Genomic DNA, 24096 nt, shown 5'->3' on the forward strand with positions numbered 1-24096 from the left:
CCGACGCTTAAGTCTTCATACATGATGGGATTGGAAATCTAATTAGAATGGGAATCTAACTGGATCATTTCTGTTACTCAGACCTTTGCCTGTACAGACAACACCAGACCCCTCACTAGACACACAGACAAACTCAGTGAGATCAGGTGGAAAACTGAACAAACATCAGCACTTCAAGAATCTGTAGCATTTGTTGTATGTGCCACTTGATTGCTGTAACAGCTGGAGTGCCGCAGGGCACAGAGCAGGACGCACAGACTCCCTTGACTTTGACAGACATTTATTGATACTTAACGCTTACGACGACGGCACTCACACAACATAAACGGATAATACGAATACACGTAACACTGCAGGAACACTAACGACGGCAACACGAACATATACGTTTAACATGAATACACGTAGGACTAGCAACACAAACAATGACCAACACTAATGCACACACCAACAGGGGTTTAACTACACACACACACACAACATTAAACCAGGGGCAGGTGTGTGCCATCATGGGGGCGTGGTTACAAAACAAAAAGTGACTTCAACTGCAGGCGGTGGGCCGTACTGCATATAGCGACTGGTCTGTACCAATAACTACTGTACTACATAAAACAAAAAATCTATCCAGCGGCAGAATCTGCAGTTCTACTTCTGTCTGTTTCTAGTTACATCTTCTGTTTGTATTTGTATTTCATACCTGTAGTTAATGACTCTTGTCTTCTGTCCTGTTTAGGTTCTAGTCAGTTATATACCCATATTACACACGACTTGTTAAGTTTCTTTATTTAGTTACTACTGTTCTCATTTGCTCTAGAGAGAGGGGGAGAAAGAGGGAGAGAGAGAGGGGGAGAAAGAGAAAGGGAGTAAGAGAGAGAAGGAGGGAGGGAAAGCGAGGGCAAGAAGGAGAGAGAAAAGGAGGGAGGGGAGGAAGGCAGAGAGGGAGGGAGGGAGAGAGAGAGAGAAAGGAAGAAATAGAGAGGGAGGGAGGGGGAGAGGAGGAGAGAAGGGGAGGGGGGGAGGGGGGGGGGGCGGAGGGGGAGGGAGAGGGGGGGGGAGGGGGGAGGGACACAGAGAGAAGGAGGGAGGGAGAGAGACAATCTATAATCAATATAATCAGACATTTAAATCATATAACTTGATGGTCATGCATCCATCATACCAGCATATATTGGGAAATCTCTTAATGATTTCCAGTACCATCATCAGTTGGCTGGTACCATCAGTACCATCAGGTGACTGGACCTGGAGCAATTAAGTATGTCATATATAATAATTAAGTATGTCATATATAATAATAATAACGGAGTATGTCATATTAAATAATAATTAGGCCTTTATCCTGTGTGTTTCTGCAGGCTGCAGTTTGTCAGAGAATCAGAAGACAGACGACATCACTGCATACACAGGAGACTCAGTACTGCTGCCCTGCTCCTGTATTGACCCACACGCCAAACCTGAGAATATTACCTGGAGGAAACACAACACAAACAAATACATGGGACGTGATCACCAGTGAGAGTGAACAGTACAGAAACAGAGTTCAGCTGGGTACTGTTCACTCTCCAGGAAATCTCTCTCTACTCATATCACACCTGACTGAGGAGGATAAGGGAGACTACAGGTGTTCTCTTACAAACCAGAAATATAAAGACATCAGACTCACCGTTAAAGGTAAAACACTGTTTTTGATCCAAATCCAACGGCAAATGATAAATCCAGCTTTAAGGTTTTCTTATGTATCCACACTAGCAAAGTCTTGGTTGTCTGAGTTACTTGTAGACTTTCTGCTGTCATATTTGTTGTTGTGCTGTCATCTGTGCGCATTACCAGTAACGTTTAGTTCAGTGATGGTCAAATACTCCTTTAATTGTAACAAATGTCTTGGGCAGTTCAAGTAAGAATGTCTCAGGTTTTTAACACACATGCTTCTTTGTTTTGGTTTTTCTGTTTCGACCCCTCGTTTGGTTTTCCTGTCACTGTTTTCATCTTTGTCTAGTTTGCATTCGTTACTCTTTGTATAAATATCCCTTGTTTTATCGTCTTGCTTGTAGGTCTTTGAATGTGTGCTCTCTCGTCCTCCCATGAGTTTATTGCCTAATCGTTATTCAAGTGTTTACTGTTTAACTTCCTTTTTGGTAATGATGTGCAGACGAAGTCCTGTGAAGTGTTTGAGGTTCTTCCTTATTGTACTGCTGAAGGATTCGAAGCTTGGGAGCGTTGAAAGCTGGTGACAAAACAGCGACACCTGGTGGTTCTCAGAAATTATAGCAGCCATATATTCAAAACTGCGCAGCATTAGAAACTATTACAACACTCCGCCGCCTTCATATGTCATTAAAAAAAATGGATGATCAGTAATGATGTTTAGTAATTCAATTCTGAAATTATTTGTCTAAAATCATTGTTTCCCTTTTATGTAAAAGACAACAGGTTGGCGTTATGAAACGTTTACTCTCACTTTTGACTTCTATAATTAGCATTTCCATTTATTTTTTTTAGTAAAAAGAAAAAGCTTCCAAGTTATAGGACACTGCCAAACTTATGAAACAGTCTCACCCTCATCCTGTGCTTCAGTGACATCTGAAGCACCGACCATCATTAGTCACGTGTTGTTAGTAACTTTAGTGGTAATATTAATGGTAATATTAACTTTAGTGGTAATAGTAACTGATGCAAGCTTTGGTACACTGTGTGATACGAGCTTCGATGCCTTAGTATCAAATGTTACATCACAATTTAATTGTTTCTGCACAGTTCCTGTATCATTTTTCTCCCTTTTTGGTGTTCCATTTAGTCAGTGTTTAGTTTGCATCATTTTGTTAATTTTGCCATTGTGTCTACCTGTTTTGCAAATGAAGAACTTTCATTTACATGCATCAAGTCCTGTCTGCCTCTGCCTCTGCGTTACATTATCGTGTTGAAAACTGCACAGTGTGCAAATCAGTAATGTTGGTGGACCAGCTGGATCAAAATCACTAATGTGTTCTTATTTTAGATTTTTGATTTAAAACATCTAAAATAAGAAGCAAGGCTTTGCTATGACAAGTTGCAAATGGGCGTAAACAAACAGTCATAAAAGTTGATTTAGTCAATGTTGATGTTAGCTTGACATTACAAGTGACATATTTGGAGCTTCTGTTACTGTAATTATTTACCCCTGTCCCACTTACCTACAACCAAAGGCAGAGGTGCAGGCAAAGGTTTAATGCACATAAAACTACAAAATGTATCTGATTCCAAATTATTCCTGTAATTACAATTTATATTCTGAAGAGAATGCTCTACTGCATTGTCTAATGTGTTATGAGAATATGCATAACCACCTTTCTAAAATTCCTGTCTTAATACATCCTGCTTTGTCAGCGGTTCTGTCAACCTAACATAGGATTTGACCTACTAAACTTATAGTGCAGAGATTGGATACTTTACAGCAAACTGGTGTCAGCAGTCTAAATATATAGAAAAATATAGCTGGCTCTTCACTCAGCCTCAATCCACCAGTGCAGAGAATTTTGACTACAGCTTTGGACTTCCTCTCTCTTAATAAATTATCAAGTGATTAACATCATCTGCGAGTGTCTGGACTCCATCAGTCTCATTACAAATACTACACGGAGAGCCGAGCTTCATGAGTTCAATGTAGCAAGGGGTTAATTACCATAATAGAAGAGAAGTAGATACACAATAGAATAGAATAGATATTATAATAAAACCAATTAGAATAAAATAGATATTATAATGAAACCAATTAGAATAAAATAGATATTATAATGAAACTCTGTAAATAAGTTACAGAAATGTGGCACAGAAAATACTTTCTAAATGTTACCTAAGTGCCAGATTGAGAGAAAGACAACATGGACATTAAAGAAGGTGAAGTGGGTGGCCAGGAACAGTAGAGCATGTCTGCTGGGGCATCCAGGCAGAAAAAAGAGAGAGAAGGAGAGACAGAAATAGAATGTGACTGAGAGAGAGCATGACAGAGAGAGAGAGGGAGAGAGAGAGAGAGATCACAAGCCCAAGGGAGAGATTTCTCCAAATGTACGTCTTCAGTCCACCAACTCTGCTCCAGCTCCACTCTCAGCTCTGCTCCAGCATTAACTCCACATGGTTCAGAGTTTCTTTAGTCTGATCTTGATTGTTCAACAGCAGAGTTTGTCCACCACTGACCAATCAAAGAGTGACCACATACGAGCAGCATCCCTGTCATACCACATCCAAGAGGAACCCACAGCTCATAGAAGAGTGATTTACAGTCCTGAATAACAATTGATGAATAACAATATCTCTGCAAGAGACCACAGATGACCACAGCAGTTGGGGCAAACAAGAACAAGACTTCATAGATGAGAGTTTGGCCTACACATATGAATATGTTATACTATGTCATTTCAACCAAGAAAATCATGTCATGATAAATGAAGTTGTAGCTCAGTCTCTCTCAGTGTGTACATTTCTCAGCTACCTTTATGAGTGCGTTATGGAATTTGTAGTTCATGAAGCATTTATGTACAAAGTCTTGTATGTTTGCTTTTTTTTTTTTTGTAGCTCAGGTTTGTAGCTGGTTGGGTTGAGTCTTTAAATTAGAATTTTCTGTAATGTCTATGGAAGTACTGACCAATATGCGTCCAGATCCAAGACCACTGAATAAATGTGTGGTCCCTGTTCATCCCCTATTTAGGTTAAATTTAAAGGCAGCATCAGACACTGAATTTTCAGTATAAAGTGTCAGTCACACTGCACATGAGTAAAATCTGCCTGGCAAAAAAGTTAATTCACTTGAACAGACAAGAATGCAAAAAATGTGGAAATGTGCTTCCCGTAGTGAGTAATCAGGAGGCAGACAGAGACTATTAGACACAATTTACCTGCCATTGACTAATTAGATTAGATTAAGAGTGACCTCATGCAAGATGTTTCTTTTCACATTTTAAGAGTAAAACTAACAGGAACAGGCCTTTGGTAATATGTAGATGCTGAAAGCAACAGTACATCTGTGGTGTGAGTAGAGTTCACATTCCTAGAGGTGGAATGATATTCTTACAATGCCGGCTCCAGTTTTGGCTACTAAGCACAAGACATCAATCATGCAGGCAAATTGCCCACCAAATATGGAAAGATCAAGTACTCAATTTGAACATGAATGGAACAAATCCTCACTAAGTTCTCATGGACTGCATTGTGGGTAATAAAATGCTCTGAAAGTAAAATGCTCCTTTAATCATCTGTTAAAGTCTTCTTGTTCTGAAGCCTCATGCAGCCTGTTTTAGGCCCCTCTCCACTGCAGTCTAGCTCTTCAGTCTCCATCAGCAGGGCTTTAGTGAACTCTGCTCATAATATAGCAGGTTTAGCTTCACCTGCTATTTTCATTAGTAATAGAAAAGATCCCTTTGACCCGTTGAAGTAGTTTGGGTGTTATAGAGAAATGAACTGACCAAACAGCACTGAGGGAGGTCATTTTAGGTCACTCCCACTGGCAACCACATTTTGTCTCTATGACAACGGACTGAAACATTCAAGTTACAATGATGACGTTCTCACTGATGATGTGAAACTATCTGCTAGATTACTGACTGATAAAGAAGAAAGAGGACATACCAAATGACAATGTATTAAACCCTACAGGATCACTATATATGTGAGTGAGAATGTTGTCATTCTTACTTATGTGTGTGTGTGTTGGGGATAGATGTTGAACTTCATCTGAATGCACTTCCTCTCCACTATAACTGTAGTTGTCAAATCATTCAGTAGAGTGTAGTTCTGAAGTGTGTGTGTATGGTGTGTATCAGCAGTCCTGCTGTAGCTGTGTGTAGTGTGTGTGTAACTCAGTAAGAATGCAGGTGTGTGTTTATCTGCTCCTTGTGTTCCATGCTGCTGATGGTGTGTTACCTTCTCTCTACTTCTGTAGATCATCAAATATCTACTCAGTAGCTACTTTATAAGAAACACTGAAAGCATCTAGTAGGAGTTCAGTTAGAGACGACATCTCTGACCACCTATAAAAGGCACTTTAAAGGCACATGTGGACACTAGTGCCAATGGGTGATGTTACTGTTTCTAATAAAGTAGGTGCTGAGAATAAAATTGTGCATGTGTATGTGTGTGTGTGTGTGTGTGTTTGTGTGTGTGTGTGCGTGTGTGTGTTGTATATTACCTGAACATGTAAGGTAGAATTTAAGATTTGGTTAGTAGGCTGCTTTCAGTTGTAAACCAAACCTTGAACACAATGTGTCATTGTGGTGCAGTTATATCTAATTACATTTAACCCATGCATATCGGATTCAGTGTTCAGACTAGAGCATAATAATCAGAGTAAAGTAAGTAGTCAGTACATGGTTGTATAGTAAATGTTACTCTGAACAATCACAAATCTCTGTGTTCTTGAGATAGTTAAGCCATGTTAAAGAGAAAAGAGATGAAAAGAGTAAAGAGATGAAACTCAAATGTTGGGACATGCACATGAGGGGATTGATGGTGAAGGTCTTCTACTGGTGTGTTTCTGCAGGCTGTACACTGGAACATCAGAAGATCACAGAGGTCACTGCATTCGCAGGAGACTCAGTACTACTGCCCTGTTCCTGCACTGACCCACAAACCAGACCTGAGAGTTTCACCTGGCAGAAACACCAAAACTCCAGTTATACAGAGATCTCCAGTGAGAGTGAACAGTACAGAAACAGAGTTCAGCTGGGTACTGCTCACTCTCCAGGAAATTTCTCTCTACTCATATCACACCTGACTGAGGAGGATGAGGGAGACTACAGGTGTCAAACTAAAGGGAATACACACAAAGACATCAAACTTTGTTTCAGGTAAAATATTATTCAGAAATACAGACAAATTAAAATCTCCTAAGTAGATTTCACCTGGTGGATCTCCATCATGAACTTCGCTTTTCAAACATACATATAAATGTAATATAAATACATTCACCACACACTTTATTAGACACATATACATCACATATTACTAAAATTAAAAAACAGGACATTTAAAAATAGAGAAACACCATTACATATTTATGTATATAACATGTGGACCACATTATCCTCAGATATTAGTCACCAGACACCCTCTGTCACCAGTCTAGAAGAGTTAAACACAACTAACATACATTTCACCTTGCCCTCACTGAACACTTTCAGTACCTCTAATAAGTGAATGTGTAGGTATAATTACAGACTGTGTCCACCTGGTGTCTTACACAGTTTGTGTGTCACCCTGCACCCAGGATATCACTGGTCAGTTTCTGACCACAGATGTACCAGTATATGTGGATACTGAACCATTCTCCACACGTCAGTCCCACTACAGTGCTGGAGGCTTGGTAGTGGGTGTTGTACTGGTATGAGTGGTTCAGGTACAGCAGTGTTACTGGATTCAGTGCTACTGGTAGGCTGAGAGTGTTCTGACAGTGAAAGATATCCAGCCAGCAGTGGTTCAGTGGTCAGACACTGACCATGACTGGAGTTGGAGGATGGTTAACACTAACTGTGTGTTACACCAGATGGGCTAGAACCACTGACTCTACAAATACAAGATTTATCTCATCCATTCATATTTATCAAATGTGACAGAGCATAAACTGTTGCATAAACTTTGTAAGTTACAGAACATCAGAACATCTTTTTGATGTTAAAAATTTGACAAATGGATTTGTTTTGTCTTCATATGATGGTTCACAGAAGAATGTCACTGGTTGTACTGGTTACTTCATAACAGTAGTGTAACATGTCAGTGTTTCTGCTCTCTCTAGTCTGTAAGGATATTGTGAATCCTCCCACAGTGCTGAGTGGATATGTGGGAGGGTCTGTCCTGCTGCCCTGTTCCTGCACTAAACTGCTGGCCAAGCCAAAGACTATCAGATGGAGTTTTATAGAAGATTCAAATGTCATCTACTCAACTGACCAGACAAAGCATTACACTGGTAGAATTAAGATGGTTGCTGCTCCAGGAAATTTCTCTTTATTCATATCTGGTTTGACTAAAGAGGATGAGGGAAAGTACATGTGTAGTATCAGTATTCACCATACAACTGTCAATCTCAATGTAAAAGGTAAACAAACCACTTTTATATTTAGTGTATGTCTAAAATGTTTTTGACTACATTTAGTGACTGGTCTGTACCAATAACTACTGCACTATGTAAAAACAAATGTATTGCCTAGACATCCTAGTAGCAAATATGGAATAATATGCTCATCTAAAATATGAATCTGAACTCAATGATGCAACACTAATAGATCACAGACCTAAAACACTCAGAAATAAAATGACGTTCTATTTGTGCTTCACTTTCATCTCTCCATCTTTAATCCAAGGAGCCTTGGTCATGTGGTCAGAAACTGACCAGTGATCTCTAAAATATTCATAGAAACAGACAGGCTCCAGTGTCTAACTGTGTGCATACTAGGTGTTTCTACTGGAGTATAAACACACCAGAATTGTGGCTGACTGTACTGTGTAATGAGGTTTAAAAAACACAATTTCATAAACAGCTCTGGCTTTTTGGGCACCAAACATTAAGAATCAATAAGAAAATATGACAGAGTATTACGTCCCACCTCCTTGCCTCTCTGTAATTGTTTGATTTGCTCACAGAAAATTACTGATTTTATTTTTTTTTTTAAAGCAATTCTTCCTGCTTCATAAAGGATGTACAGAGCCCTGTAACCTCAGACTTTGCTGTCGTTTTACCACCACTGACATACAGCAAACCAAACAGCAAACTGAACAATTTTGTTTGTACAAATTGTAAATACAATTCTGTAGTATAAAATCTAAAGTTAAACATACAGAATACATAACAGCCCTGAACCCTCATTACTTATAACTGATCACACTTTTCTATTCTGGCAGAGGCTCCATATAAACCTGTAAATCCTCCTCCAGTGGACACTGACACAACAAGTCCAACAGCTTCAACTAAACCTGCTACTACAATGACGTCTCCAAATGGTTATAAGACATTCAGTCCATCAACTACCAATGGAGGTAACACACATTGGTTTAACGAGTGTGGGGCAGTATGCAAGCATGAGTTAGCCTGGTCTGATGCATTTTTTAATGAAAATGAAAGCACACATGAACATACTGTGCTAATGTTGCATACACAATGTCATACAAGCGATTAAGGCAAAATAACTGACATTGGGGGTTGTACTGGATTGGGCTTTATAGGGTAAATAATGAGGGTGAGACTAGACCCAGGTGACCCCTGTGTGAGGGCATGAACAACACAAAGCATGTGGAGGAACAAAAACAAACAAAGGAGCACATGGGGAGGAGGATGATGGTGAGAGGTGTTACAGTAGCACCCACACCCCCCTTAACACGGGGCTCCTGTGTGATGGTGGTGAGAGGTGTTACAGTAGCACCCACACCCCCCTTAACACGGGGCTCCTGTGTGATGGTGGTGAGGGGTGTTACAGTAGCACCCACACCCTCCTTAACACGGGGCTCCTGTGTGATGGTGGTGAGGGGTGTTACAGTAGCACCCACACCCTCCTTAACACGGGGCTCCTGTGTGATGGTGGTGAGGGGTGTTACAGTAGCACCCACACCCTCCTTAACACGGGGCTCCTGTGTGATGGTGGTGAGAGGTGTTACAGTAGCACCCACACCCCCCTTAACACGGGGCTCCTGTGTGATGGTGGTGAGGGGTGTTACAGTAGCACCCACACCCTCCTTAACACGGGGCTCCTGTGTGATGTGGTGAGGGGTGTTACAGTAGCACCCACACCCTCCTTAACACGGGGCTCCTGACGTGCATAACAGTTGACAAGGGAGCCCGAGCCCGGCATCACACAGCAGGGTCTGGAGAACCTGGACAAGGACAGGTGGGAAAGGAGGAAAAAAAGGGGCAAGTCCATCGGGTGAGGGGTGGAAACAGGACTTTGTACCACAACCAGAGACCTGACAGCAGGCTGGACAGGAGACGACTGGGTTCCAGCTTGGGCAGTGGGATGGACGGGAGCCCGGCTGAGAGTAGGAGCACGGGATATGGGATAACAGGAACCGAACCACAGCTGGGATTGGGACAGTTACAAAGATATGAATGGGAACAGACAAAGGCAGACACTGGGACTGGTAGGGTCGTGTCAGTCCAAGCACAACAGAGATGTGACAGGAGGTAGCCAGGCCAGGAATGAGGGAGAATGTCTGCAGAGAGCGAGAGCGAGAGAGAGCGAGAGAGCGAGAGAGAGAGAGAGAGAGAGACCCCCCCCGGGACAGCTATTCTGCTCAGGTGAAGACTAATCCACTCCATGAGGACTTGACCCAGCAGTCCCTGTTTCATTAACTCACAGAAAATGACTGAAGTACACACTGCACCTACAGAACCTGTAACCTCACACTTAGCCATCCTATTAACCACCAGTAACACAGTGAACCGAAGACTTTTGCTTTTACAAACTGTACATACATCAGTTTTGTAGTACAAAATATAAATGTAAACATGTAAAACGCATGAAAGCACAGAACCTTCAGTACTTTCAACTCATCATATTTTCTATTCTTGCAGAGGCCCCACATTCATTCTGTTCATCAACTACCACTGAATTTAAGATGCATTTGTTTAATAATATTCTCCCATCAACTCCATAAAATGATTCCCCACTATATACTACTACTACGAATACTAATAATAATAATAGTAGTAAACGACATTTAGTTTAACATTTAGTTTAAGAGGGAGTGTTTGGAAGAGTAAACAGTTCACAGCTGTGCTAAATAAATATATTCTGCTGCTGTGTAAGACTGGGGTCAGTGTTTGTTGTGTTGTTACAGTCTCTCCTCAGACTCTGCCCTACATCCCCTTTGCTTTGGTCACTGTGATCTTCCTCCACATTATCGTGGCTGTGGTTTATTACACCAAAAGAAACAAAGGTAAAAATCTCATTAGCAAGCTGTTATAATCAGATTGTTTTCTCATTGTGTCCATTAACATCCATTTTACCATGTGCAGAGTCAGATCCTGAATGAATTGAGTTGTTCTTGTTCATGTGACCTGCTTCAGTGTCAGAAATGAGCAGAGTTCACTATAACACTGCTGGTGGAGATGGAACAGCTAGTCGGCAGTAGAGAAGAAAACCAAGAGAAATCAACAGACCAGCTACAGACCTACACACCTGTTTAACAGACCTGCCACACACATCTGATCAGCGTTAAGTGGCACTGAAATCTGCGTTGTGGTTCGGTCCGGTAGAGAGGAACCGGTGCTAATTACTTGCTAATTGCTAATTAGATACTAGCATAAAGTAGGACTTGTAGGGGCAGGACAATCTAGAACTAAATTCTGACTCCAACAAGCATCATTTTGCTTGTCTGTAAAAAATGTATTGCGTCTGTAAAAAATGTATTGCGTTTTATTATTACATTATCGTATTTTTCCCCAAAAATATTTTTTTTCTGCATTTTATGTGTGTATTTCTATTGAAGGATTTTTTGAAATTTGAATTTTAAATAGCATCATATTTTTTTTCTGTTCTTAATCATGTCTTTTAAAGTCAAATGCCAAACTGTTGGCTGTACGCATCACTTCCACTGTGTATCTATTGTTGTTTCATAAATAAAGAGCCAAAGCAGGACAGAGAGTTGTGGTTTCTGTTTACACCCACTGATAACCACACACATCATGAAGGTGTGTGTGGTGCAGTTTGACAGCAGAATGTGTGTAGAGTGCAGTTCACTGACAGCAGTTGGATATGCCACTATCTGTTGGACATCACTATCTGTGATGTGTCTAGCTGGGGGGGAATTGGCACACACACATACATACACACACATAAAAACACATGCACACATTCATACAAACAAAAACATACACACACATACACACACACACATACAGCTGCTTCAGGATGGCCAGACCCACATTTGAAGGACCTGGAGAAAAAAACATAATTTTACACACACACTAAATGTACAAAGTGATACACACCTACCCCCCCCCCCCCCCCCACACACACACACACACACACACTCACAAATATATGCCTGCTCCCATAGATGCGTATGTAGCTACCAGTTTACAGTTGTGAGAATTGTACTCACTTCTTTATTTCTGTTTGTGTTATTTATTCCTCACTTTATTCCTCACACATAAAAACACATGCACACATTCATACAAACAAAAACACACACACACACACACACACAAACACACACAGACACAGACCCAGACACACATGTCCATGCTTCTTTTTTGGTTTTGTGGGCTTTAGGTTCTGCTGTGATCCAAATATCAACTTCATGTTTTAATCAGTCAATCACTAACTGACTGGCAGCATGGATTCTGTCACATTCACTCCAGTGACTCCAGTTTAAAGACTGGTTTTCTTAATTAGTCTTTTTTTGTTGTTTTTGTCTTTGTGCTCAAGGCAATTAGTTTACAAATGTGAAAATTCCCAAACTTCATGATTAAACCCCCATGTCATCTCTTGGAAAGATTGAAACAAAAACACTGAATGACTGATGGAAATTAAAAAAAAAAAAATGTTATTCTCTATACATATGTCCCAGTCAAAAAGTCATCTGCACAGAATATAACACTACTACACAGTGTAGTAGAGTTTGTGGACAAGCATCATCCATCTCGGTTCTCCAAGTCAGTTTCTCCCACAGGATGGCAGTGCCGTCCTGGAGTGATAAAGGCAACATGAGTCAGAGGGAAACACCTGATAGCCAGAGTCCAGTCAGTGGGAGGAAGTGGACTGCAGTGTTTACACAGGTATGGTGGACACTCCCCCATCCTCCTCAGTGGGGGGTGATATGAGTAGAGAGATATTTCCTGGAGTATCTTTAAGATGCTGAACTCTGCCTGTGTAACCCTGAGTCTGGTCAGTGGGTACGATTTCTTTTTCTCTGAAGATTCGTTTAAGAGTGTGTGGTATGTGATGTTCAGTCTAGGAGCAGGTCAGTAGAACAGACCCTCCCACATGAACCTTTTGGTTCCCCAAATTAATGTGCAGTCTGTGAAAAACACCTGATGGAAACAGTTCAAATTTCCCAGGATGAGGACCTCTGCCATCCTTTTTGAGTATCAAACAGGCCTTGACCTCCATAGTAACCCACAGTAACATAAACACTCTTTAGAAACATAGTCTACTGAATGTTCTACACTTACAGTGGAGAGGAAATATATTCAAATGAACTTTTGACAAACATCTAACCCCAACACACACACCAAATATTTTTACCACCATGTGTGGTCAGTTCATTTTACTATCGGTTCAAAGGGATCTTTTCTTCTTATTAAAGAAAATAGCACATGCAATTAGAGCAGCTAAAGAATTGGCTACCTGAGACTTTTAAAAAGTGTTGAACGGATGTTAAGGAGCATTTTAAATTCAGAACATTCTTATTACCCGCAATGCAGTGTGTTAAGCATTTGGATGGTCAACCTTCAGTGAGGAGACCGGTTTCATCTTTGTGAACCTCAGGTGCCTGGAGAGAAGTCCTGAGTTGCACACAGGACACTGAGTCAGCAAGCACTCAGAAGTGCTCCAGCTTATTCTCACACAGGGCTTAGAATATATAGACAGCATGAGTGACAAAAAAGAGGAAGAATGTAGTTTTGGCAGACTGCTATCACAACAAACGTAGAAAACCTGCTTGGCAACAATATAAAGTGACTAAAACAACTATAGAATCTCTGCTTGGCAACAGAGCAAAGATAAATGATTTAAAAATAGCTATTATACTGTTTTTAAATGGAACCGTTTGTCAGAGGATATTTGAAGAGTGCTGACAACGGTGTGCAGCTTAGCATTGAAAAGTCATGGAAATACCAACCTGTTCATTGAACAGTTGTGGCATCCTCCAGTGTTGATAATTGAGGTGATGTTGGTTAAGTAACGTGTGGCTTACAACGCAAGTTCACGGCTACCAGAGGGAGGCCACAAGCCGGGAGCTAGTCAGGGTTGGTTAGCCTGATCTCCTTCAGGTGGCATCACCCTACATAACAGCTTCATAAAGGCCCCTCTTAGAAAATCTTGTTGTGACACACGTGTTACGTCTGTCAGGGTGCCTCACCCCTGATCAACCTGACAGTCACAGGTTACATATTGAAATTGTGATTGGTGGGTTGTGGGAGTTGTGCATGCAGACAAAACCAGACCGGGGCATGTGGTGCATTGCATTGCTCCTCCATGTTTTCCTCAGTGTCAGTTGGCAGTTGGTTTATGGGGCAGAGTTGGTGGCTCTTAATGAGGGTACAACCTAATCAGAGTGTGCCAAACAGCTAGCAGGAGGCCTGGTTGGCTCAAATGGTCTTCCCATCAAAACTTCGAAAGGGGACACTTTTGTGGTTGCACTAGGAGTCATATGCATTTCACATAGAACTGCAGCTAGCAGTTTTTTGATCATGTAGTCTGTTCATTCCACTATGCCTGACGACCGAGGGTAATAGTGGATGTGAAACTTTGATGCTCAGATATTTACAGAGCTGATGAGTCATGCAAAACATCAAAGCACTCAAACAGGCAATGTTCAGGATGGTAGAGAAAAACAGAAGATGTCTTTATTGACACCAGTATGGTTTACAACAAAGGAGTTGCCTCAAGAACAACTGCAGACCTTACATTTGGGATCTTCTTTTATCCTTCTTGCTACACCACCCCACCAAAGTAGAGTGTCACCCTCCAAGAATGCCATTTCTTATTGTCTTATGTCTCAGTGAAATGTCGTCTCTCCAGTCTTAGCGCTCCATTAACTTTTCACACTTATCTGTACCATCTTTGCATTAGAAAAATCATCATTGTGTGTTAATATCTGCTTTGGTCATTATTTACATTCCAACATTGAGTCCATATGTGTCATATCACCCAATTCCTCATCACAGTACAGCACCCAGCAGGCTGTTTGTCACCCAACCCAGGACTCCACCAATCATGAACTTCACGTCAGATCGTCATTACCGGAATATTGAACTCCCCTGTGTACTTGATTATTTAAGCCTGTCTCGAACATTAGGACACTGTGAAGTATTGCCTCTAGAGTCCTATGCATACCGAACGTGCTTTGGATTGTTTTCCTGTGTACCGAACCTTGACTTAATGTTTCCCGTTTCGGATTTTTGCCTGCTCCTTTTGGATTCTGATGCCTGGATTATTGGTTGGTCTTTATGATTTTTTGACACGGACTGTTTTCCCTACTTTCGAGTTACTAATTTATTTCTGTGACCGTTTCCACTACCTGTTACTACAATAAATCCCTATTTTTTTTATCTGCATGTGATTTTTGCCTGGCCCATACTTCACCTCCATGCAGATGGTGGACTCAGATGCTTTGAAGGAAGCTTTGAACAACCAGGGTCAACTAATCCACCAACAGCACCAGTTGTTTGAGGGTTTCACACAGTCAATGGATTATAGGCAAGCAACAAGCAGACCAACAAACTCAAATGTTGGAACTAGGACAAAGTCTCAGAGAACTTACATCCCAGCTACAAATGATGACTACTCCTTCTCAGTTCAGTCCCACACCTGCACCTACTACCGCCACAAGCAGTATCCAACCAACCCTCCCTCTGAGAAACCTGAAAAATATTATGGCTACCCAAGTGTCAACGTTTTTTGTTGCAATATTCATTGTATTTCAATAGTCTTCCAACCTGTTCCAATCAAGATAAAATTACCTTCATTACCTCTCGTCTAACTGACAAAGCTCTTAACTGGGCGACAGCCATTTGGGCTAACGTACAACTGGCGTCTTATGACGACTTTATTGAGCAATTCAAGGCTGTGTTCGATCACCCACATGAGGGAAGAGCCTGTGTGGAGATACTTACCAAATTACACCAATGCAATCATTCTGTGGCCGACTACCCATGAGAATTCCGTACAGTCACTGCTGGCAGTGGATGAAATTAGGTGGCGTTGATCGTCACTTTCTGGAATGGTTTCAATGCAGAGATTTTACATGAACTGGCTTGCCGAGATGATAAGTTATATTTGAATCGGCTTATAGCTCTTTCTATACATCTGGATCACTTCATCCAGGAACGAAAACCACGTAGAACTAGTAGTTCTCACCATAGCTATCCCTCTCCCAGTTATAGACCAGTGGAACCAGTGCAATATGATTCTTCATGCTTCACTGAAGAGGAGAGGCAGCACCGATTCCAATATGGTCTCTGTTTTTACTATGGATCCTCAGAACATTTTATCAGGGGTTGTTGTCTTCGACCTAATCGAGCATCACTGAGCCATAGACAGATCAGGCCACCCATGTCAGAAAACAAGGTAGAGATCTTGCCAGAGAAAGAAAGATGATCACTAAGACATTTTAAAGTGTTTTTATTGGGTCTCTTACACCATCTTCTACATTTACAGCCTTAGTTGATTCAGGAGCTGAGGGACACTTCATACATGAATCTTTTATGGGAAATGGACATCCCAGCTATTAACCAAGTCTCTTCACCTGGCGGGTCTGGGAGGATCACCAGTAGGAGCCGGTTATATTACACTCCGCACTACACTCATAAAACTTACCACAAGCACACTCCACTCAGAGATCATCTAATTTCTCACCATAGAAGATGCCTCATTACCAGTCATTTTAAGTCTACCTTGGCTAGAACAACATGACCCAATTATAACATGGTCACGTAAGGAAATCACTCAGTGGTCATCTCAATGCCTAAGAAATTGTTTGACATTACCAGTTGTCCAGTTATGTTCCACCACTGTTGAGAGCCCTGCTGATACACAAGCCTTTTCCCTCCCTCCGGAATATCAGGATCTCACTTTGGTCTTTAGTCAGAAAAAAGCAACCCTGTTACCTCCCCATCATCCCTACAACTGTGCTATTGAGCTCCTGGAAGTATCCGTGTTTCCCAAGGATCGTATTTATCCTCTCTCCCAAGAAGAAGAGAGGAATATATAGATGAAGTATTAAATCAAGGTTTTATTCAGCCATCCACTTCCCCCATGGGGAATACAGGAGGCACAGAAGTTGCTTTGCCTGTTTCTGGGGTGGGCACTGGTGACACCTCCCCCTTGCCTCTACGAAACTTAGGTACCAGCGCATGAATTCCGGGGCTGTATGCCCTAGTGGAGGGAGTTTCCTCCTCGAACGAGGTCGCCCCTCTTTGTGCCGCACCGGATGGTTTGCTCGATCCCGAGTGGCACCTCCTAGGTGGAGCATTGGGCGGTATCTTAAGTGCTGGAGGCTCATCGCTCTCAGAGTCTGCAGACTCTACGTCACTGATGTTGGGACGATCCCCACCTCCATAGACAGGTCCTCCCCATAGTCGAATCCCAAGTCTGACTGTAGACTAACGTCGCTGCACTCCCCGTTGTTTCCATAATCCGCCTAACCCTCGTAGAAGTCCATCTAGGGGTTGTAGGACCCAGAGAAGTCCACTTCCGTATGCCAATCCTCAGAGTCCGGATGCGGTCTGTAGGACTCTGCAGAGTCCGATCCTGGACCACACTCAGGACCCCCCCAAAATTGTCCAATGTCATATATCAGACTCTATATATATCAGACAATGTCATATATCAGACTCTGACTTTCTATACTCTCTCATACGAGATAATTATACTCCGCACGTGTGTTTGCCCTCAAGCTCACAAACATTACACACATATGCACATGCATCCCCTGTAGCTACAGCAACACAATGAATTAGTCAATTGCAATTGTTGAAGCATGGATGAAACTTAAAAGGGGTAATTTATGAAAAACATTTTTTTTTAGACATATTTAATGACTTTAGCTTCATATATACTGCAGCCGAGTATGTGTAGGGCTAGGACACCATTCCTAATCACCTTTTTACTTTCATTATCTAACTGTTCCTTTGTTTTTACCCTAATGGCCAAAATGTGTATTCTGTTCTTCAGTCTCCTCCACTTCAACTTAGGAACATGGAACACAAACTTATGTAGGCCTATTCTTGGTTTAAACATTATTTATTTCCCATCACTCAGTTCTTCCGTAATCTTTTATTACTTTTCCATAATCAAGTCTGACTTCTTGATTTTATTCAAAAGTATTTTTTCTTTAATTAATTAAGTACTGTACTTTGTCTTTAATTACTTATTTTAGTTAAGAGTAATTTTAACCTAGGTTAGATAGTTCATAAGGCAAGACAAACAATAGTTAACTTATGATGTCACGCAACCAACCCCAGATGTCACATATGGCCTTTCTGGATTTCCATACAGTACTTTGGAATGATGTCACGGAACGCTCTCCTTCCTGCTGATCACGTGCTACGGCCCACTGTGTTCAGTGGGCGTTTCTCGTTTACTGTGACTTAACTTGTTTGTAACCACACCCATGTTGTTTAGCACACACCTGCACCTGATTTAGTGTCGTTATGTCAGTATGTATTTAAACCCCTGTTGGTGTGTGCTAAATGAATTCTACAAGACCAGCTGTTTGGCAAATGCTTTGACTCAGTCATCTTGCCATCTCAGTTTGGCCCATGTCACTCAGAGAACTGACTGTTCACTTGCTGCTTAAGTGACAGTCATATGTATTTTCATACTTAGCATTCATACCGAACATTCACACATAACATCCCCCCACCCTATTTTTTAAATATATTTTTTTATAGAACCAGTACTAACTGCAGGCTGGGAGCGCCACGCTCATATTAGACCACTCATGAGAACACTTGATGATTTGCAAATGTTTTATTATTTCAATATGCATAATCTTTTCTTCAGTTTTCCTGATTGAAGAAAATTAAAATCTCTGCCCAAATCCATATGGGGAACATTGTTTCTGAAAGCATCTTTGAACACAAGTATCTGAATAATAAGAATAATAATTAATTAATTACTAATTGAGATTGTGGCTTGGAAATTAAGCTATATCATGTGCTGGTAGGCATCCAGCCATGCCAGCTCCCACACATCCTCCAATCATGTGAAGTTAGTGTGACCATGAACAGCTGTGACTTATCATGGGTTTAGTAACAAATATCTTTCTTTCAGTAGCCAGTAACTTTAGTGTTTTCATGCTTGCTGGTACGTTTCTGGTTCAGATATAAATATTGGCTTGATATGAGCCAATTCATATGCCAATGAATGGCTATAGTATCTCCTATATATCAACATGCATCTTTATTCTTCAGACATCCTTTGCAGAAATGTTTTGCAAGACACATTAGGATACACAGAAAATGCTTTGCTTAGTTCTACAGAAATATGTGACTATTAGTAGCCTATAGTTAATAAAACAGTTTATTATGTTTCTTTCCTAATAGAGAGCCTTACCATTGGGGGCAGTAACGCCTGCTGTGGTAGAGTGGAGATCTACCGTAATGGTCAGTGGGGAACAGTGTGTGATGATCACTGGGACATGAAGAGGTGGTGTGCAGACATCTGCGATGTGGCCCAGCTCTCACTGGCCACTGTGGTCAGGGACAAGAACCAGCATGGCTGGAAGATGTTCAGTGTTTAGGAACTGAGAAATATATAAATCAGTGTTCACACAGAGGATTTGGGAAGGAGGACTGTGGGCATATTGTTATTAAATAAATCATAAATAGTATTGTTATTATATAAAATGTTTTACAAACATCTTAACTTATCTCTTTAACAGATGACATGCAGAGTGTTACATTGATCGAAATCTCATCATGCTCTGCTATCTCACCTGCAGTGGCAACTGCAGGCAGACATTTATTAAATAAGATGAAACATGGATTAACAATAAACACTAAAGGCACTCACGCATAACAAACAGGGCAGCACGATATTAACACATAGACATAAACACAATTAATGACAGGATCAAATACTATGAACTCTGAAAATACGCATGAATATTAACACTAACAATGACCGACAACTAACTCTCAAACACAGGGGTTTAAATACATATATACATAAACGATGTGTGTAACAAGGATCAGGTGTGATGACTTATGATGAAATCAAGGTGGGTGTGGTTACAAACAAAGGCATTACTTTTGGCTGCTTCTTCTTTTGTGTAGCTCTGCAGACTGGACACCAGTGCTTTTTACCTACAGTTCACATATCGTCCCAACCATTCAATAGATGATGCAATTGCCCCCACTCTTCATCTGACCCTTATCCAGCTGAACAAAGACACATACGATAGAATTCTGTTCATAGACTGCAGCTCAGAATTCAACACCATCATTCCTCAGTGTCTGGTTGAAAAGAGACTGCTGGGTCTGAACTCCTCTCTCTGCAGCTGGATCCAGGACTTTCTTGGTGGGAAAGCCCCATCAGTCTAGATCAGGATCACTGTCTCCAGCACCACCACACTGAGCACTGAGCTTCCCCAGTGTTGTGTGCTCAGTCCACTGTTGTTCACATTGCTGACCCTAAATTGTGCAGCAATGCACAGCTTGAACCACATCAAATTCACTAATGGCAAGACTGTGGGGTCTCATCAGCAGTGATGATGAGTCAGCGTTCAGAGAGGATGTCTCAGAACCTGTCAGTCACTAAATGTGGAAAAAACCAAAAAAGATGGTGGTTGACTTCAGGAAAGTATGTAGTTTTCACTCTCCGATCAATATCGACAGCTCCTCTGTGAAAAATCATTACAAGCACCAAGTTCTTTGGTGTCCACCTAGCAGAGAACCTCACCTGGACCCTCAATACCAGCTCCATAGCCAAGAAAGCCCAGCAGTAACTTCTACTTCTAGCTCATCCCCTGCCAATATCCTCACCATGTTCCACAATAGACAGCATCCTGAGCAGCTGCTTCACTGCCTGGTTTAGGAACTGACTCAGACCGCAAAACCCTGAGGAGAATAGTAAGAACAGCAGTTAGGTACTGTTACCTCAGTAACTGCTGTATGCTATAAGCGTATTTGTTTATATGTCACAGTATGGTGCACTGGTTGAAGTTGCCTATATGTTAATATTTGTGCTGTATTTCATATTTATTGTTTACACATGTTCTCCTTTTGTGTTGCATCATGGTACTGTAGGAGCATTATTTAATTACCTGTTTATAGCTAGAAAGTGTCACAGTTGGTCAGCCAGTTAGCAGGGGAGACACACGCACCCCTTCTAAGGACTACTCATTGCACCTGCCCCGTTCACAATCCCCTGATTACTAATTACTTTCACCCATTCCACATTCACTCCCTGCTCTATTTTAACCCCCAGATCCAAGGAGATGGAGCTGCACATTAGTGGTCCTACTACGTTGAGTCGAACCATGCATGATCAATTGTATAGAGTAAGACTAGCTCCTCTGTATTTATATTTGAGGTTCCATGCGTCCATCACGGACAACCTATGGAGAATAAAGATTACCTCGCTGCTGACCTGCCTCTCGCTTCCATTCACCTGCCACCGTCACAGAAAGACAATAAAAAGCCTCTTGACCACTCTTTTGACCTCTGTTTACCAGACTCTAGATCCTAAGTTATGGGCCACCCATTGTATTTCTTCTGTAACCAGGCCACATATTTGGTCTTTATCTCCTTCTGAAGATCTGTCAATTAGCTGACTTCAAGTTGGCTTTATATTGGTTTCAAGCCTCTGTTTCCAGGGGGCATAGTGGAAATGGCCTGTTGCTTGCATTCTGTATGCTAGGATCTTGAGCTTAACTACTACAGTGGTATATACCAGTTTGTTGGTTTCAGTTATACAGGTTGTTGGTATTGTGCTTATTGCTGCATTTACATTTGTGAGCATACTGTCTGATGGTAGCTTACCACGAAGTTAGGTGAGCCTGAAGCAGTGGATGACAGTAGTTACCTTAGTCATGACCATCATCTGCATGGCCACAGCTGGACCACACAATGTCCACATTACAGTTTGGCTCTGGTGGATTCCTGATGTAGTCTGACCTTTCTTTCTCAGATGCAATATGTGTTCTGTCTGGGCAGTGATACTGACCCTTCATTTAATCCATCCTTATAGCATTATTATACTTTACATATATAACATATATAACATAGAATCATAGAAACATATTTATCTTTTATATACAGTGAATGTAAAGATTGTGGGGTGGGGCCTGGTGGGTGGGGCCTGATGGTTGGGGTCTGCCATAAATGCTATTGAGCTCTTTCATTCTAAATAGTTTTGAAGGGCACCGATCTGCAAACTCCATCACAGTTTGGGTGTATGAAAATTACATGGAACGTAAAAAAAAAATTATATTGTAAATCTGTCTAGTTTTATCTCTCTTACCAAATTTATTTCACTGTTTATATTATACAGTTTATATTGAACAGATTTTATGTTCTATGATTTTATTATCCAGGTTTTTATCATTGTTTTTTTTTAATCTTGATTGTGTGTACTCTTATCTTGTACTACAATTTTAAAAAGTTGTATACAACTAAAGTTTACTATTATTATTATTATATTAGTACCACCAAATGGTTTAGTTTAATAGCTTTATTGAAGCTTCATGTTTTAAACCATGCCACATGATCATAATAATGATCTGAGTGTAGTCCTCTTCCTCCTCTTCATCACAGTGTCTCAGTGTCTCTTCCGTGATGCAGTGATGGGCACAGTGACGTGTTCACCGTTGCCACACTCACAGCAAGCATGAGATGGAGCTTTCAGCTGGGGGGGGACGGTGAGTCTTGCAGCTGGCTGGAACAACCGCCTGTCCATCCTCATCTAAAATGGATGAAAGCAGAGAATGTTTGCACAGCGTTCATTTTAATTTAGTCAAAGAAATAACCTGCTAAACCTGCCTGTGTGGCGTTCACATTACTCTAACACAGCATATTTACCATATGCCTTGTTTGTATGTTATATTGAACAGCAAAAACACAGGGCCTGCTATTCTCTTCAATTAATTCTCAAGTCTGCATCTTTATTTTTCTATTTAAAATGTACTTAATAATACATCTGGATTTTGGGAAATAAATAACCACATGAGTGTAATGGTTGGGAGGCTGAGGGTGAACACATACAAAGTAACAATGCCTCGGATGTGAGAGTGAACTGTAACAATGACTAGGCAAACCCTAATGAGAATGAGTAAACGAACAGACAGGATTAACAAATAAATAACAAGTTTAATATAAAAAAATGAACAAGAAAAACAACACAGAATAGAATGAGGGAAAGAATCAGAAGACTAAGCAGGCTAACAGGGCGAGGCTGATAACAAGGCAACTAAGGAAACTTAACACTAAGGAACGGCTAACAGGAGAACAACGATGAAGCACAGAACCAGGTTACTTATGCTAGACGAGACTGTAAACCATGGACAGGCACAGGAATTGGGACAGACTGAGGGAAAAGGAGTGGGACTGGCAACATGGCTAGAACAGGAGGCGAGCACAGAGACAGGAGAGGAGAAATACTGGGATAGCTGCGGGAACAGGGACAGGCACAGAAGCAAAGGCAGACGTAATTATGTTAAACAAAACTGAGACAGGCACAGCAACAAAATAAACAACAGGCATGAGTGCAGCTACTGGAACAGGTAAAGGAACACCGATGCCACAAGGCAGGGTAACAGGTTTTTACCAAGTTCACACAAACAGGTATAGATACATTATGTAGACGCAGTTACAGAAGTGTCGTAGGGCGTGGGCACCAGTGGAGCATGAGCTGAGCGTTCACGAGCACGTCTGACGTGTCCTGAGCGTCCACCTGCATGTCCGATGTGGGTGCCGAGTCATGGTTGCGTTCAGCGATGGCAGGCTCAGGAGGTCTGGAGGTGCGGCTGCACTCAGCGATGGAAGGCGTGGGAGGTTTGCAGGCGCGGCACTGGGAGGAGCGTAGGCAGGCAGGCCAGAGAGAAAAAGGCTGGGGAGGCAGGCAGGCACGGAGGGAGGGAGCCTGGGGAGAGAAGGAGGCAGGGAGGCTGACAGGGAGGGAGGGAGTGAGGGAGGCTCAGGAGGCAGTGAGGCAGGTAGGCAGCCAGGGTGGGAGGGAGGGAGGCTGGGGATACATGAGGCCAGACAAGCAGCATGTGACCCATACTCCAGGGGAGGCTGGGAATACATGTGGTCACATGATTAGAATCGAGACCCAGACACCGAGGGGAGGCTGGGGCTACCCATGGCCGGTAGATCTGAATAGAGACCCAGACTCCTGGGGGAGGTTTGGAATACATTCTGTTCATCTGGCCACATGTAACCCCAGTCTCCCTCCCTTCCTGCCTCCCTCCTTT

The sequence above is a fragment of the Electrophorus electricus genome, chromosome 2, assembly GCF_041902795.1.
Source record: "Electrophorus electricus isolate QZ-2024a chromosome 2, ASM4190279v1, whole genome shotgun sequence".
NCBI classification, from domain to species: domain Eukaryota; kingdom Metazoa; phylum Chordata; class Actinopteri; order Gymnotiformes; family Gymnotidae; genus Electrophorus; species Electrophorus electricus.